General features: G+C 45.8%; 1 protein-coding gene across 3 annotated transcripts in view; it reads right to left on the reverse strand.

The window, feature by feature from the left end:
* LOC123990824 (protein dispatched homolog 1-like) overlaps positions 1 to 17,401 on the reverse strand; it is an 80,804-nt gene extending 63,403 nt beyond the window's left edge. For 2 of the 3 annotated variants that reach the window (XM_046291711.1, XM_046291708.1), the window contains exon 1: positions 17,271 to 17,401. The gene's annotated coding sequence lies outside the window, so the exon portion shown is untranslated. Of the gene's footprint in view, positions 1 to 16,978; positions 16,997 to 17,270 lie in introns of those variants that run through there. The other variant, XM_046291710.1, reaches the window with a different exon arrangement.
* Between the last annotated feature and the right edge of the window lie 1,893 nt (positions 17,402 to 19,294).

The following is a 19,294-nucleotide window of genomic DNA, read 5'->3' on the forward strand; positions in this document are numbered from 1 at the left end:
GGAAATGTGTTAGGTTAGTGTTGGCGGGGCTGGATCCTCCTTAACGTCACTCACGTTCATGGAATATTTACAGGTAATGAAGAATGAATATTTGGCACATTTAGCTCAGACGAAGCTGAGCTGAGATCAGAGTTTGATTATAGGTCTATGGTCCTATCAACAGGTTACAACAAGTACAGTATGACAAATACATGTAGAGCTCTTTCCATACTAGCCAACCAACTCCCCATCCAATTTCATTTACATTTTTTACATTTAAGTCATTTAGCAGACGCTCTTATCCAGAGCGACTTACAAATTGGTGCATTCACCTTATGACATCCAGTGGGACAGTCACTTAACAATAGTGCATCTAAAACTTAGGGGGGGTGGGGTGAGAGGGATTACTTAACCTATCCTAGGTATTCCTTAAAGAGGTGGGGTTTCAGGTGTCTCCGGAAGGTGGTGATTGACTCCGCTGTCCTGGCGTCGTGAGGGAGTTTGTTCCACCATTGGGGGGCCAGGGCAGCGAACAGTTTTGACTGGGCTGAGCGGGAGCTGTACTTCCTCAGTGGTAGGGAGGCGAGCAGGCCAGAGGTGGATGAACGCAGTGCCCTTGTTTGGGTGTAGGGCCTGATCAGAGCCTGGAGGTACTGAGGTGCCGTTCCCCTCACAGCTCCGTAGGCAAGCACCATGGTCTTGTAGCGGATGCGAGCTTCAACTGGAAGCCAGTGGAGAGAACGGAGGAGCGGGGTGACGTGAGAGAACTTGGGAAGGTTGAACACCAGACGGGCTGCGGCGTTCTGGATGACTTGAAGGGGTTTAATGGCACAGGCAGGGAGCCCAGCCAACAGCGAGTTGCAGTAATCCAGACGGGAGATGACAAGTGCCTGGATTAGGACCTGCGCCGCTTCCTGTGTGAGGCAGGGTCGTACTCTGCGGATGTTGTAGAGCATGAACCTACAGGAACGGGCCACCGCCTTGATGTTAGTTGAGAACGACAGGGTGTTGTCCAGGATCACGCCAAGGTTCTTGGCGCTCTGGGAGGAGGACACAATGGAGTTGTCAACCGTGATGGCGAGATCATGGAACGGGCAGTCCTTCCCCGGGAGGAAGAGCAGCTCCGTCTTGCCGAGGTTCAGCTTGAGGTGGTGATCCGTCATCCACACTGATATGTCTGCCAGACATGCAGAGATGCGATTCGCCACCTGGTCATCAGAAGGGGGAAAGGAGAAGATTAATTGTGTGTCGTCTGCATAGCAATGATAAGAGAGACCATGTGAGGTTATGACAGAGCCAAGTGACTTGGTGTATAGCGAGAATAGGAGAGGGCCAAGAACAGAGCCCTGGGGGACACCAGTGGTGAGAGCGCGTGGTGAGGAGACAGATTCTCGCCACGCCACCTGGTAGGAGCGACCTGTCAGGTAGGACGCAATCCAAGCGTGGGCCGCGCCGGAGATGCCCAACTCGGAGAGGGTGGAGAGGAGGATCTGATGGTTCACAGTATCGAAGGCAGCCGATAGATCTAGAAGGATGAGAGCAGAGGAGAGAGAGTTAGCTTTAGCAGTGCGGAGCGCCTCCGTGATACAGAGGAGAGCAGTCTCAGTTGAATGACTAGTCTTGAAACCTGACTGATTTGGATCAAGAAGGTCATTCAGAGAGAGATAGCGGGAGAGCTGGCCAAGGACGGCACGTTCAAGAGTTTTGGAGAGAAAAGAAAGAAGGGATACTGGTCTGTAATTGTTGACATCGGAGGGATCGAGTGTAGGTTTTTTCAGAAGGGGTGCAACTCTCGCTCTCTTGAAGACGGAAGGGACGTAGCCAACGGTCAGGGATGAGTTGATGAGCGAGGTGAGGTAAGGGAGAAGGTCTCCGGAAATGGTCTGGAGAAGAGAGGAGGGGATAGGGTCAAGCGGGCAGGTTGTTGGGCGGCCGGCCGTCACAAGACGCGAGATTTCATCTGGAGAGAGAGGGGAGAAAGAGGTCAGAGCACAGGGTAGGGCAGTGTGAGCAGAACCAGCGGTGTCGTTTGACTTAGCAAACGAGGATCGGATGTCGTCGACCTTCTTTTCAAAATGGTTGACGAAGTCATCTGCAGAGAGGGAGGAGGGGGGAGGGGGCGGAGGATTCAGGAGGGAGGAGAAGGTGGCAAAGAGCTTCCTAGGGTTAGAGGCAGAAGCTTGGAATTTAGCGTGGTAGAAAGTGGCTTTAGCAGCAGAGACAGAGGAGGAAAATGTAGAGAGGAGGGAGTGAAAGGATGCCAGGTCCGCAGGGAGGCGAGTTTTCCTCCATTTCCGCTCGGCTGCCCGGAGCCCTGTTCTGTGAGCTCGCAATGAGTCATCGAGCCACGGAGCGGGAGGGGAGGACCGAGCCGGCCTGGAGGATAGGGGACATAGAGAGTCAAGGGATGCAGAGAGGGAGGAGAGGAGGGTTGAGGAGGCAGAATCAGGAGATAGGTGGGAGAAGGTTTGAGCGGAGGGAAGAGATGATAGGATGGAAGAGGAGAGAGTAGCGGGGGAGAGAGAGCGAAGGTTGGGACGGCGCGATACCATCCGAGTAGGGGCAGTGTGGGAGGTGTTGGATGAGAGCGAGAGGGAAAAGGATACAAGGCAGTGGTCGGAGACTTGGAGGGGAGTTGCAATGAGGTTAGTGGAAGAACAGCATCTAGTAAAGATGAGGTCGAGCGTATTGCCTGCCTTGTGAGTAGGGGGAAGGTGAGAGGGTGAGGTCAAAAGAGGAGAGGAGTGGAAAGAAGGAGGCAGAGAGGAAAGAGTCAAAGGTAGACGTGGGGAGGTTAAAGTCGCCCAGAACTGTGAGAGGTGAGCCGTCCTCAGGAAAGGAGCTTATCAAGGCATCAAGCTCATTGATGAACTCTCCGAGGGAACCTGGAGGGCGATAAATGATAAGGATGTTAAGCTTGAAAGGGCTAGTAACTGTGACAGCATGGAATTCAAAGGAGGCGATAGACAGATGGGTAAGGGGAGAAAGAGAGAATGACCACTTGGGAGAGATGAGGATCCCGGTGCCACCACCCCGCTGACCAGACGCTCTCGGGGTGTGCGAGAACACGTGGGCGGACGAAGAGAGAGCAGTAGGAGTAGCAGTGTTGTCTGTGGTGATCCATGTTTCCGTCAGGGCCAAGAAGTCGAGGGACTGGAGGGAGGCATGGGCTGAGATGAACTCTGCCTTGTTGACCGCAGATTGGCAGTTCCAGAGGCTACCGGAGACCTGGAACTCCACGTGGGTCGTGCGCGCTGGGACCACCAGAGTAGGGTGGCCGCGGCCACGCGGTGAGGAGCGTTTGTATGGTCTGTGCAGAGAGGAGAGAACAGGGATAAACCGACACATAGTTGACAGGCTACAGAAGAGGCTACGCTAATGCAAAGGAGATTGGAATGACAAGTGGACTACACGTCTCGAATGTTCAGAAAGTTAAGCTACGTAGCAAGAATCTTATTGACTAAAATGATTAAAATGATACAGTACTGCTGAAGTAGGCCAGCTGGCAGTGGGTGCGTTGTTGACACTACACTAATCAAGTCGTTCCGTTGAGTGTAATAGTTTCTGCAGTGTTGCTATTCGGGGGCTAGCAGGCTAGCTAGCAGTGTTGTTTACGTTACGTTGCGTTAAAAGAACGACAATAGATGGCTAGCGAACCTAGAAAATCGCTCTAGACTACACAATTATCTTTGATACAAAGACGGCTATGTAGCTAGCTAAGTAGCTAGCTACGATCAAACAAATCAAACCGTTGTACTGTAATGAAAATGAAGTGAAAATGTGATACAACCTGTGAATGCGACCGGGTAGTTGAGTTCTATACAGAAGACGTTGGCTAGCGTTGGCTAGCTAGCAGAGTCACCTACGTTAAGGACGACAAATAGCTGGCTAGCTAACCTCGGTAAATTAAGATAATCACTCTAAGACTACACACTCTAAACCTAAACAACACAATTATCTTGGATACGATGATACGATGATACGAAGACAGCAAAGACAGCTATGTAGCTAGCTAACACTAAACTAATCAAGTCGTTCAGTTGAGTGTAACAGTTTCTCCAGTGCAGCTAATCAGTGGACGTTAGCTAGCTGGCTAGTGAAGACTACGTTAGGACGGCGAAATACGATAATTACGCAATTATCTTTGATACAAAGACGGCTATGTAGCTAGCTGAGAAGAAATTGCTAAGATAAGACAAATCAAACCGTTGTGATATAATGAAATATAATGAAAAAGTTATACTACCCGTTGGAGCGACGTGCAGATGCGACCACTCGCTCCAACCGGAACCGGAAAAAAAAAATTCCCTGCAAGAACTTTGAAAGAATACAGTGCGTCCTGCAGGTAACCAATGGGCCCGGACAGGGGGGAAGTTTCAAAGAGATTTCCATCTTTCTCATCTCTCTTTGAGGTCAGTCCACCTGAACTGCATTACACCCCCCCCCCTCTTTTCTTCCTGGGGGAAAGGGGGAGGGTGATGGTTTGTAGCAATGGTCAATTTAAAAGTCAGATAGCCATATATTACAATAACGTGCTCTGACAACTCTATTGACTCCAGTCCACATTTTTGGGGAAATAAAACAGTGGAACTAATATACAACACCTGTTTCTTTTCAGCATCCCCAGTATATCAAATATACAAACAGTGACAGCTGCGCCGCAGACTGAGATGGCAGTACCGGGCAATGTGAAAGACAGAGCCATGCGTTGTTCTCTCTGCTTCATCCTATGGGCCTAGGTCAAATAGCTGAGAGCAGAGTGTAATGGTTAAGTCTAATATTTCACATATGACTTTTGAGGAGCACCATGCACTATCGATTTCTTCCATCGAAGCAGAGATTCAGAGAAGCAGCCCTATCGGGAGCCTGGTTTCAATTATGGGCTCCGTAAAGCCCTGTGATAGAGAGCTGACGTGATATACTGCCTGGTAGAGGCCAGGATCCATCCCATCCGCCTGCCTGCTGACGACCCACATGCCATTGTACCAGGTGAACGCTGAGGGAAGTTTTATACAGAGGCCATCAAGCAAGGACAGGTTTATAATAGAGGACTGTGATATAGTGAGGTGACAAAAGATGGTGCTCTATCCCGGTACCTAGGATGGCGTCTAGAAATTAATATCGTAAACTTCAGCATAGAATTGATGGAGGGATTCATTCAGCTGTAACCGAAGGTTAAAGACAAGTGGATGTGAAAGTAGTTGAAGAGACTTTAGAGTTCTTCCTCATTTGGAAAAGGAGAGGAAAACAGATATAAGAGAGTGGCAGTTGAATATAAAACTGTCGGTTATTAAAAATGATCTTGGAAATCGTTCCAGTTCCACTACCTTCAAAATCACAGGCCAAGAGCCTCTACAGAAACAATGGTGAAATAAATCAAACTGATTCCGTTTACCTTATCTTCCCAATGCTAAAAGACGCATTTGTCATATAGTCAATGGCTACTTTGCTGAGGTCACTAAGTAGGCTTTGCCTCCAGAGCCACTGGCTTGAAGTTAAAGGGTCATGAACTTGCAGGGAACTTCAGGTCGATTTGACTCATCCTCCCATAGATGATCTAAGGCCTGGATAGTCTAATTACTCCAGTCTCAGTCCTTTCAATTTGACAGTTGAAGTCATGCAATCTTGCTCAATCTCAGCATTTCCAATAACCAAGGGATATTTCCATAGTGATTCCCATCAGTTCTCCTACACAAAAAGACAAAATTCCACATAGATACAACTTTACGTGGTTTATCCATGCCACGTTTTAGTATGAAATCGCTACAGGGAGATTAGAAATGGCAATGTGTTTGACTCAAGTGGGAGCAGGGGCTAGATCCACCCGTCTCTCTCCTTTTCATCTAGATGAGAGCCACTCAATGATATCAGCTGTAGATGGCAAGTGTACAGTCAAGCCTTTAGTGGCAACAACCAGTCCGTTTCACCTATGTCACCGCAAGATGGAAGATGTCTTGAGCCAAACTAGATCAACTAGGAATAGCCTCAAAAACTGGAGACATTGAATATTGGCAAAATAACCCCAAAGATCTCTCCAATTCTACAAATGAACATGAAGGGGAATTGGGCTTCTGAAAATGACATTTCAAATGACCGTAAGAAAGCTCTATGTCGCATCCTGAGAGTGCTGATAGCTCCAGATCACCACCACGGGACTGGGGCATATACAGCAGTACGTCTAAAATGAGGCCATGAACAGCTGTTAGAGCCAGATGTCCGGACCAGTTGTTCAACGGTGGCAGGGGTGGAAGAGGGTTTGGAAAGATACCCTTCCGAGATGCTCCTCCTATACGACAAACACTCCAGAGAGAAAAAGTAACAGTCTATGTGAGTTCTGTGCTGGAGTTGGCCAGGCATACTAAACTCGAGGAATTTACAATCAAGGCCATAGTCCACACAGCAGTCCACAAAAGGGAGCAGTTGTCTGTTAAGAGGACGAGCCATACCAAAGCCCTGACCGCTCCGTTTAACTATTAGCGTTTCACCAGGATATTTTAGTTATTAATGAAACCTCTTTATTGACCAATTAAAATGATAAGCAGATACAAAACAAAACTTTTGGCCTTACAAATCTTTTTTTTAAAGTGTCTCTAGTGATTTACTCTCCCTCTCTTAAGCGAGTGGTCGCATCGGCACTTCGTTCCCGCAGGTAGTATAACTTTTTCATTACATTTCACTATATTTCATTATAGCACAATGGTTTGATTTGTCTAATCTTAGCAATTTCTTCTCAGCGAGCTACATAGCCCTCTTTGTATCAAAGATAATTGCGTAATTATCGTATTTCGCCGTCCTAACGTAGTCTTCACTAGCCAGCTAGCTAACGTCCACTGATTAGCTGCACTGGAGAAACTATTACACTCAACTGAACGACTTGATTAGTGTAGTGTTAGCTAGCTACATAGCTGTCTTTGCTGTCTTCGTATCTTCGTTCCAAGATAATTGTGTTGTTTAGGTTTAGAGTGTGTAGTCTTAGAGTGATTATCTTAATTTACCGAGGTTAGCTAGCCAGCTATTTGTCGTCCTTAACGTAGGAGACTCTGCTAGCTAGCCAACAGCTAGCCGACAGCTAGCCAACGTCTACCGCATTGACTCACAACCCGGTCGCATTCACAGGTAGTATCACATTTTCATTTCATTTCATTACAGTACAACGGTTTGATTTGTTTGATCGCAGCTAGCTACATAGCTAGCTACATAGCCGTCTTTGTATCAAAGATAATTGTGTAGTCTAGAGCGATTTTCTAGGTTAGCTAACCAGCTATTGTCGTTCTTAACGCAACGTAACGTAAACAACACTACTAGCTAGCCAGCTAGCCCCCGAATAGCAGCACTGCAGAAACTATTACACTCAACGGAACAACTTGATTAGTGTAGTGTCAACAACGCACCCACTGCCAGCTAGCCTACTTCAGCATTACTGTATCATTTTAATCATTTTAGTCAATAAGATTCTTGCTACGTAGCTTAACTTTCTGAACATTCGAGACGTGTAGTCCACTTGTCATTCCAATCTCCTTTGCATTAGCGTAGCCTCTTCTGTAGCCTGTCAACTATGTGTCTGTTTATCCCTGTTCTCTCCTCTCTGCACAGACCATACAAACGCTCCACACCGCGTGGCCGCGGCCACCCTAATCTGGTGGTCCCAGCGCGCACGACCCACGTGGAGTTCCAGGTCTCCGGTAGCCTCTGGAACTGCCGATCTGCGGTCAACAAGGCAGAGTTCATCTCAGCCTATGCCTCCCTCCAGTCCCTCGACTTCTTGGCACTGACGGAAACATGGATCACCACAGACAACACTGCTACTCCTACTGCTCTCTCTTCGTCCGCCCACGTGTTCTCGCACACCCCGAGAGCTTCTGGTCAGCGGGGTGGTGGCACCGGGATCCTCATCTCTCCCAAGTGGTCATTCTCTCTTTCTCCCCTTACCCATCTGTCTATCGCCTCCTTTGAATTCCATGCTGTCACAGTTACCAGCCCTTTCAAGCTTAACATCCTTATCATTTATCGCCCTCCAGGTTCCCTCGGAGAGTTCATCAATGAGCTTGATGCCTTGATAAGCTCCTTTCCTGAGGACGGCTCACCTCTCACAGTTCTGGGCGACTTTAACCTCCCCACGTCTACCTTTGACTCATTCCTCTCTGCCTCCTTCTTTCCACTCCTCTCCTCTTTTGACCTCACCCTCTCACCTTCCCCCCCTACTCACAAGGCAGGCAATACGCTCGACCTCATCTTTACTAGATGCTGTTCTTCCACTAACCTCATTGCAACTCCCCTCCAAGTCTCCGACCACTACCTTGTATCCTTTTCCCTCTCGCTCTCATCCAACACCTCGCACACTGCCCCTACTCGGATGGTATCGCGCCGTCCCAACCTTCGCTCTCTCTCCCCCGCTACTCTCTCCTCTTCCATCCTATCATCTCTTCCCTCCGCTCAAACCTTCTCCAACCTATCTGCTGATTCTGCCTCCTCAACCCTCCTCTCCTCCCTCTCTGCATCCTTTGACTCTCTATGTCCCCTATCCTCCAGGCCGGCTCGGTCCTCCCCTCCCGCTCCGTGGCTCGATGACTCATTGCGAGCTCACAGAACAGGGCTCCGGGCAGCCGAGCGGAAATGGAGGAAAACTCGCCTCCCTGCGGACCTGGCATCCTTTCACTCCCTCCTCTCTACATTTTCCTCCTCTGTCTCTGCTGCTAAAGCCACTTTCTACCACGCTAAATTCCAAGCATCTGCCTCTAACCCTAGGAAGCTCTTTGCCACCTTCTCCTCCCTCCTGAATCCTCCTCCCCCCCCTCCTCCCTCTCTGCAGAAGACTTCGTCAACCATTTTGAAAAGAAGGTCGACGACATCCGATCCTCGTTTGCTAAGTCAAACGACACCGCTGGTTCTGCTCACACTGCCCTACCCTGTGCTCTGACCTCTTTCTCCCCTCTCTCTCCAGATGAAATCTCGCGTCTTGTGACGGCCGGCCGCCCAACAACCTGCCCGCTTGACCCTATCCCCTCCTCTCTTCTCCAGACCATTTCCGGAGACCTTCTCCCTTACCTCACCTCGCTCATCAACTCATCCCTGACCGCTGGCTACGTCCCTTCCATCTTCAAGAGAGCGAGAGTTGCACCCCTTCTTAAAAAACCTACACTCGATCCCTCCGATGTCAACAATTACAGACCAGTATCCCTTCTTTCTTTTCTCTCCAAAACTCTTGAACGTGCCGTCCTTGGCCAGCTCTCCCGCTATCTCTCTCTGAATGACCTTCTTGATCCAAATCAGTCAGGTTTCAAGACTAGTCATTCAACTGAGACTGCTCTCTGTATCACGGAGGCGCTCCGCACTGCTAAAGCTAACTCTCTCTCCTCTGCTCTCATCCTTCTAGATCTATCGGCTGCCTTCGATACTGTGAACCATCAGATCCTCCTCTCCACCCTCTCCGAGTTGGGCATCTCCGGCGCGGCCCACGCTTGGATTGCGTCCTACCTGACAGGTCGCTCCTACCAGGTGGCGTGGCGAGAATCTGTCTCCTCACCACGCACTCTCACCACTGGTGTCCCCCAGGGCTCTGTTCTAGGCCCTCTCCTATTCTCGCTATACACCAAGTCTCTTGGCTCTGTCATAACCTCACATGGTCTCTCCTATCATTGCTATGCAGACGACACACAACTAATCTTCTCCTTTCCCCCTTCTGATGACCAGGTGACGAATCGCATCTCTGCATGTCTGGCAGACATATCAGTGTGGATGATGGATCACCACCTCAAGCTGAACCTCGGCAAGACGGAGCTGCTCTTCCTCCCGGGGAAGGACTGCCCGTTCCATGATCTCGCCATCACGGTTGACAACTCCATTGTGTCCTCCTCCCAGAGCGCTAAGAACCTTGGCGTGATCCTGGACAACACCCTGTCGTTCTCAACCAACATCAAGGCGGTGGCCCGTTCCTGTAGGTTCATGCTCTACAACATCCGCAGAGTACGACCCTGCCTCACACAGGAAGCGGCGCAGGTCCTAATCCAGGCACTTGTCATCTCCCGTCTGGATTACTGCAACTCGCTGTTGGCTGGGCTCCCTGCCTGTGCCATTAAACCCCTTCAACTCATCCAGAACGCCGCAGCCCGTCTGGTGTTCAACCTTCCCAAGTTCTCTCACGTCACCCCGCTCCTCCGTTCTCTCCACTGGCTTCCAGTTGAAGCTCGCATCCGCTACAAGACCATGGTGCTTGCCTACGGAGCTGTGAGGGGAACGGCACCTCAGTACCTCCAGGCTCTGATCAGGCCCTACACCCAAACAAGGGCACTGCGTTCATCCACCTCTGGCCTGCTCGCCTCCCTACCACTGAGGAAGTACAGCTCCCGCTCAGCCCAGTCAAAACTGTTCGCTGCTCTGGCCCCCCAATGGTGGAACAAACTCCCTCACGACGCCAGGACAGCGGAGTCAATCACCACCTTCCGGAGACACCTGAAACCCCACCTCTTTAAGGAATACCTAGGATAGGATAAGTATTCCCTCTCACCCCCCTTTAAGATTTAGATAAACTATTGTAAAGTGACTGTTCCACTGGATGTCATAAGGTGAATGCACCAATTTGTAAGTCGCTCTGGATAAGAGCGTCTGCTAAATGACTTAAATGTAAATGTAAATTAGGCTACAGGCATTTTAATATGGTTGACATTACAGTGGCATTCCACAATAAGACACAAGCCATCTTCAATCATCTAAAAAAAACGAACTATCCTTAGAGATACTTCATTATTTTGGGTCACATTTTTCTTCTGAGCACCTGGACACAATGCAGAATGTTAAGCCCAGGGGCAGGAAATACGTCACGGTTCCCTGAAGACTAGGCCCACCTCCAGTATCTAGGAAACTTCAACCACCCCTACCTATCCACCAGCAAGGATGTGCTCCCCTCCTCTCACGTTAAAAGTACCTACGACCTGTCAGGAGTATATCTCTGAGTTGATGCCTTTTTCAGATTATTGTTTGAGTCCTCACAGCAGTCCACAAAAGACCTCAGGCCTGATCACATGATTTTATATCCACATTTTTATTTTGTTGGTTCAGTTAACTTGGTGTTCATGAGGAAAAGTAAACATTAAATTGGTTGATGATGCCATTGCCAAAAAAACCTTACAAGCTCAGGCAAATTACTACCCCCCACCTGGAAATATGAAATCGTACTGGGGTTTCTCCTACCACAGCTTAGACAAACTCTCTCGTTGAGTTGGCATATGACTACCCCCTTGTGGGCATAGTTGAAAGCAGCTCAATTCTGTGTGGATTTCATCGCCTGAGACTGATCTACTCTAAGTTTAGCATTTTGAACAAACTATTTTTTTTTAAATACAAAAACATACTCCATTAGACTAAACAATAGAAACTGTTGTGAAGAATGAGCCTACCTTAGGACATCTGACTGGCCTGTTTTGTATTCATGTGAAACAAGCAAGGGGACTGTTTAAAATGTATTAAAGGTTCTCAGAACAAGGCATTATGTAATCTCTGTGCTCTGGCCTTCAGTTCTGACAGCATATGAACTCATTCCACTGGTCTCTGGAATCACTGATTTAAAAAAACACAACATTTGCAAAGTAGAGTTCTAATCAGTGGAATACTCAGATTCTCTGCGTTCTTTAACCTCGGAAGGCTAGATAACAGAAACACTGTACAATACATAGGTTAGTGACATGAGTGGATAAGGGAAAAGTCTCTAGAAGAAAAGGGATCGGCATTCCTCTTAAGATGATATAAGTTCAACTGCAAAGACAACATGTTATGTAAAGCATTGAACTGTATCACTACCGTTTATTAAAACAGAGGTTTAAGAACTCAACGTTGACCATTTGAGAAACACAAAACCACATCATCCATTTAATGGCATGCAGAATCCACTCATGTTTTGTTTCTCAACTGATGCTGGCTATTGCCTTTCCAGTTCTTTCAAAGACCGAAGTGGAGAGAATAGCAGGCATAGCCAAAAACCCAGCATTCAGACTTACGTTCAGAGAGCAGGAGGTGAAGTTCTGCCACAAGAGAAATTAAGCCTACCTCATTCTGTTTTCTCAACTGTTGGTCTGTGATGTAATGGGCTGGCCATTCTCATCCCAACAACTTTATCTAGAGGGGGTGAAAAATGGGGTCATCCAGCAGCCGTGTTGGGAACTGGATAGTGTGTAACCCCAGGAGGAAGACCCCCCAACTGTAGAATTTACTCCCGTAATAAATTGTGAGGCATCTGTGCTTGGGCAAACAGACCTACTGGGACTCCCTGGGCCTCAGATTCAGGGATTCTCCTTTAATGATGTGGAGAGCAAGGAGAAGCCACATGGCTGTGCTAGAACCATCCCACTGCCCTAGGCCCTAGGGGGACAGGGGCCACAGAGCAAGGCTCATGTCTCAATGTCTGCATCAAAAGAAATACATGCATGGTCCTTCCCCCTGGGTCTGTGTAGGGTAACCACTCACACAATATAAAAGACGGCTTTCTGGTTATTTCTGTTGTGGAAAAATTATTTTACAAAAGTTAGGCCAGACTAATGTGTATGAATCAGAATCTGAATTGTATAGGTCTAACAAAGGTTTAAATAAAAACCCAGTTTCAATGTTATTGAAGTATATCTTGTACCTGGAGATGTTACATTTGTGAAAGAGCTGGCAAAAATATGTGATGTGATTACTATGCCCTTACTAGTCTTCTCTGACTCAGTCCCTCAAGCACTAGGCCTAGTTACCCAATTAGAACAGCAAACACTCAGCTAGGGAGATGTTGGTTATTTTCATGTTCATAATGTTAAGTAGGCATTAGAAATGGATTATTGAGTTAATGCTTAAGAAACACTTCCACCAACAAACTACAGTGTGGGGTACCCAGCTACAAGTGCCCTTCAATTAGCATAGCCAAGCTGTGTTTACACTAGCATTGCCCCCTAGAACTAATGGATATACCAGAACTGAGCTGACCCTCACAGCCAGACCCATTCTTTTGTGATTTATGTTCCGTTTGTAATAAAGCTGGATGAGGCAGCATTACATTAAATCAGGAGTTTCACCCTTCCTTCTTTACGTCTCATAGCACGAGCCCAAAAAAGGTACTTCTGGAGGCATTGGGTGTGTGCGTCAAAGGAGTCTATTTAAAATGAGTGCTCCTACCAAGAGTTTTCCTTGCAAAGAGTCGGAAGCAAGGGGCACTTTCAGGTAGTGGTGGCAATAGAGAGCAATAGTAATGGAGTATTTGTGTAGGCACTAACTCCGTCATGGCTCATTGGCCAAAGCCTATGGGGAAATGAATGGGGGTTTTGGATAAATGCAGAAAATAAGGTATGTGGTAAACACAGGCTTAGGAGATTTTATACGTTTTGTTCTATAATCTTCACCAGCTAACATAACTTTTGTGAATTTATGTAATCAAAACAAGCACAGAAAGGCTTCAGAATTCATACATATTGACTAACTGATTATCTCAGAGAGCAAAACGTATTAGATCTCCTAAGCCTGTTTTTCAGCATTTATCCCAAAACCTGATTCTTTCCCGATTCATTTCCACCATACAAATGGCCGAACAACCCAGAGGTAACTGGGTTACCCAGAGGTAACTGCGTTTTTTTAGGACTACAAGCCGGCAAGCTCTATGTATGAGGAAACCAACAAAGATCAAGAATTATGACTTCAAGCCGAGCTCGTGGGTGAATTCATTTTGAAATTGGAACTCCCTCACCATTTCACACCCTACAAGCAGGTGTTCAAATAAATGGCTGGAGTGAAAGTGATGTCACTGCTTTATGACAATGCAAGATCAAAGACCAATTACAAACCACATTTAAAACATTTCAGTTAAAACAGCAGACACGAGACGTTGCAAAACCAGACCGTTCAGAATAAACCAACTTTGTTCTAAAACTGTCACATCTCATCTTAGAAAAACCCAACTAAAAACTTTGACATAGGCGATAAAGCCTACATTGGTTAAAAGGTAGAATCCTTAGTTGCTACATCTATTTTTGGACTTATAAAATAATGATATATAGGCATACCAATTGATTTAAAAATAATAATAATTTTGACACTGACAAAAATGTAAATTCAATATGCAAAAAAAAGTGTTGGTCCCACGTTTCACGAGCTTAATTTTTTAGATGCACAAAAAGCTTATTTCCCTCACATTTTGTGCACAAATGTGTTTACATCCCTGTTAGTGAACATTTCTCCTTTTCCAAGATAATCCATCCACCTGACAGGTGTGGCATATCAAGACGCTGATTAAACAGCCTGATCATTACACAGGTGGACCTTGTGCTGGGGACAATAAAAGGCCACTAAAATGTGCACAGATGTCTCAAGTGTTGATGGGAGTGTGATGTGCTGACTGCAGGAATGTCCACAAGAGCTGTTGCTGAGGAATTTTATGTTCATTTCTCTACCATAAGCCGCCACCCAAGTCGTTTTAGAGAATTTAGCAGTACGTCCAACTGGCCTCACAACGTGTATGGAGTCGTGTGGGTGAGCGGTTTGCTGATGTCAACATTGTGAGCCGAGTGCCCCATGGTGGAGGTTGGGTTATGGTATGGGCAGGCATAAGCTACAGACAACGAACACAATTGCATTTTATTGATGGCAATTTGAATGCACAATTTGAGACACCATGACGAGATCCTGATGCCCATTGTTGTGCCATTCATCTGCCACCATCACCTCATGTTTCAGCATGATAATGCACAGCCCCATGTCACAAGGATCTGAAGACAATTCCTGGAAGCTGAAAATGTCCCAGTTCTTCCATGGCCTGCCAACTCACATTAATGTATTGAAAATCCCAAATTGTTTACATAGTCAACTTACACACAGCTCTGACACACACACATACACATTCTACCAGGGGCTTTTCATAGTCACCAAATCCAAAACAAATTCAAAAAAGCGTACAGTATTATATTGAGCCCTTATTGCATGGAACTTCCATCTCATATTGCTCAAATAAAACAGCAAACCTGGTTCCAAAAAACAAACAAAGCAACACCTCACGGCACAAAGCCTCTCCCCTATTTGACCTAGAAGGTTTGTGTGTATGCATTGATATCTAGGCTACGTGTGCCTTTTTAAAAATGTATGTAGTTCTGTCCTTGAGCTGTTCTTGTCTATTGATGTTCTGTATTATGTTTCATGTTTTGTGTGGACCTCAGGAAGAGTAGCTGCTGCTTTTGCAACAGCTAATGGGGATCCTAATAATAAAATACCAAATGCCCATTGAGCATTTGTAGGATGCTCTGGATTGACGTGTACGACCGTGTGTTCCAGTTCCCGCCAATATCCAGCAACTTTGCACAGCCATTGAAGAGGAGTGGGACAACAATCAACAGCCTGATCAACTCTCTATGTGAAGGAGATGTGTCACGCTGCATGAGGCAAATGGTGGTCACACAGATACTGACTGGTTTTCTGATCCACATTCCTACCTTATTTAAGGTATCTGTGACCAACAGATGCATATCTGTTGTCCCAGTCATGTGAAATCCATAGATTAGGGCATAATGAATGTATTTAACAATATGTACATACTACCTCAATAAGCCTGACTAACAGGTGCCTTGCTACTCTTTTTTCAAATGTCTTTTTACTGTTGTTTTATTTCTTTCCTAACTACACACACATACCTTATTTTTTCCACACCATTGGTTAGAGCTAGTAAGTAAGCATTTCACTGTAAGGTCTACCTGTTGTATTCGGCGCACGTGACAAATAAACTTTGATTTGATTTAATTTTAATGATTTCCTTAACTGAACAACACCTCCACGTCGCTGATCCTCAACACTGAGACTCCACAAGGGTGCATGCTCAGCCCCCTCCTGTACTCCCTGTTCACCCATGACTGCATGCCCAAGCACGCCTTCAACTCAATCATCAAGTTTGCAGACGACAACAGTACTAGGCTTAATTACCAACAATGACGAGACAGCCCACAGGGAGGAGGTGAGGGCTCTGACAGTGTGGTGCCAGGAAAATAACCTCTCACTCAACGTCAACAAAACAAAAGGAGATGATCATGGACTTCAGGAAACAGCAGAGGGAGCACCCCCCCTATCCACATCGAAGGGACCACAGTGCAGAAGGTGGAAAGCTTCCAAGTTCATCAGCGTACACATCACTAACAAACTTAAATGGTCCACCCATACAGAGTGTGGTGAAGGTGCAACAGGAGGCTGAAGAAATTTGACTTGGCACCTAAAGCCCTCACAAACTTTTACAGATGCACAATTGAGAGCATCCTGTCGGGCTGTATCACCGCCTGGTACTGCAACTGAACCGCCCGCAACCGCAGGGCTCTCCAGAGGGTGGTGCGGTCTGCACAACGCATCACCGGGGGCAAACTACCTTCCATCCAGGACACCTACAGCACCCGACGCCACAGGAGGGCCAAAAAGATCATCAAGGACAACAACCACCCAAGCCACTGCCTGTTCACCCCGCTACCATCCGGAAGGCGAGGACAGTACAGGTGCATCAATGCTGGGACCGCATCAAAGCTGGGACCGAGAGACTGAAAACAGCTTCTATCTCAAGGCCATCAGACTGTTAAATAGCTACCCCTAGCACATAAGAGACAGCTGCCCTATATACATAGACTTGAAATCCCTAGTCACTAATGTTGACACATTTTGCATTCCTCATCTCATATGTATATACTGTATTCTATTGTATCAGTCTGTCGCTCTGACATTGCTCATCCATATATGTACATATCCTTAATTCCATTCCTTAGAATGGAATTACTTACATTTGTGTGTATTGGGTATATGTTGTGAAATGGTTAGATATTACTGCACTGTCGGAGCTAGAAACACAAGCAGTTCACTCCACCCACAATAACATCTGCTAAACACATTTATGTGACCAATACAATTTGATTGCCTTGAGTTGGGAGCAATCAGCCAACGAAGAAGAAAATGGGTAACTTTAAAATGGGGATGGCCTCTGTGGCGCTATCTGCCCTCTAATTGGCTAGAATGGTCCTACCTGATCTCGCCTCCCTTCTGATGCCATGTATTTCCATTGTTCGAGCGGTCAATTGACTGTCTTGTCAATTTAATCTAGCATCCTACGCAAACACATGATGGGGTTTTTTTCACAGTAGGTAACTAACGTTAGCTAGCAAAGGTTACATGTACACATAACTAGCAATGGCAAGCTAAGCTAGCAAGGCTAGGAGGGGCAATGAATGTAATTAGTTGTTGCAGTATATTTTGCCAGCAGTCATAACACAGGGATTATTTAGAACAAAAGAGTAAAGGCATGTACGGTTTCTTACTTTAGTTCATCCCGACAAAGATGGGTGCTTGCCTGAGTATAGTTAGTCAATCAAATAGCAGTGTGTGGAAAAACTAGCACCAGACACTATGTGTAAACGATGCGCCTCTAACTTCCGGTAGGCAGCGTTTCTTCCTAATGACTTTCAAAATAAGAGTTGTGCAGAAGTGTCGACTAAGATATATATATATATATTTTAACTCTCATAGCAAATGACCTGAATTAAATAACGAGATAAATTGAAATAGTATATATATATATATATTAAGATGTTTGAATATGTATCAAATTTAATTGTTTCGAAAATCTAAAAAAAAAACTAGTACCTGTACACTGTACCATGTCTCTTCAGCTAACGTTACACTCCTTGTCATTGCCAAAGAGACTGGCCTTTCGGCAATCTCAACATTCAATAGAGTTAAATAGCAATGGCTCTTTTTGAAGGCACAATTCCGCCATTGCTCATTGCTAGAAATAAAGTTAGTATTTTCCATGACACATGGACCCTCAAATAGAACAGCAAAGTAAAAAACAAACATTTAGCTAGGCAAGTTGTTGTATTTTGAGATGTAAAATCAAAACTAAGATGTGTTTGGAATTGCAGTATGTATTCACTTTGAGAATTTAGAGTAGGCAAGGCAAGGCAAGTAAGCTAGACATAGCCACAAGAAATAAAGGTGCTGCAGCACCCACTAAAAAAATCAATATGAAAAAAATACATGTGAACAAAAATTAGATACAGTACCAGTCAAAAGTTTGGACACACCTACTCATTCAAGGGGTTTTCTTTATTTGTACTATTTTCTACATTGTAGAATAATAGTGAAGACATCAAAACTATGAAATAACACATCATGGAATCATGCAGTAACCAAAAAAGTTATAGAAAATATATTTTTATTTGTTTTTGAGATTCTTCAAAGTAGCCACCCGTTGCCTTTGACAGCTTTGCACACTCTTGGCATTCTTTCAACCAGCCTCACCTGGAATGCTTTTCCAACAGTCTTGAAGGAATTCCCATATATGCTGAGCACTTGTTGGCTGCTTTTCCTTGAATCTGAGGTCCAAATTATCCCAAACCATCTCAATTGGATTGAGGTCAGGTGATTGTGGAGGCCAGGTCATCTGATGCAGCACTCCATCACTCTCCTTACACAGACTGAAGGTGTGTTTTGGGGTCATTGTCCTGTTAAAAAAACAAATGATAGTCCCACTAAACGCAAAGCAGATGAGATGGTGTATCACTGCAGAATGCTGTAGTAGCCATTCTGGTTAAGTGTGCCTTGAATTTTAAATAAATCACAGTGTCACCAACAAAGCATCCACACACCTCCTCCTCCATGCTTCATGGTGGGAACCACAAATGCGGAGATCATCCGTTCACCTACTCACAAAGACATGGAGGTTGAAACCAAAAATCTCAAATTTACTCATCAAAGGACAGATTTCCACCGGTCTAATGTCCATTGCACGCGTTTATTGAACCAAGCAAGACTCTTCTTATTGGTGTCCTTTAGTAGTGGTTTCTTTGCAGTAATTCGACCATAAAGGCCTTATTCATGCAGTCTCTTCAGAACAGTTGATGTTGAGATGTGTCTGTGAAGCAGTTATTTGGGCTGCAATCTGAGATGTGGTTAACTCTCATGAACTTATCCTCTGCAGAAGAGGTAACTACTTTGCGTCTTCCTTTCCTATTACGATCCTCATGAGAGCCAGTTACATCAGAGCGGTTTTTGTTACTGCACTTGAAACTTTCAATGTTCTTGAAATTTTCCAGATCGACTGACCTTCATGTCTTAAAGTAATGATGGGACTGCTGTTTCTCTTTGCTTATTTGAGCTGTTCTTGCCTAATATGGACTTGGTCTTTTACCAAATAGGGCTATTTTCTGTATACCCACCCCTAACCTTGTCACAACACAACTGATTGGCTCAAACGCATTAAGAAGGGGAAAGAAATCCTCAAATTAACTTTTAACAAGGCACACCTGTTAATTGAAATGCATTCCAGGTGACTACCTCATGA

The sequence above is a fragment of the Oncorhynchus gorbuscha genome, linkage group LG12 (genome assembly GCF_021184085.1).
Source record: "Oncorhynchus gorbuscha isolate QuinsamMale2020 ecotype Even-year linkage group LG12, OgorEven_v1.0, whole genome shotgun sequence".
NCBI lineage: Eukaryota > Metazoa > Chordata > Actinopteri > Salmoniformes > Salmonidae > Oncorhynchus > Oncorhynchus gorbuscha.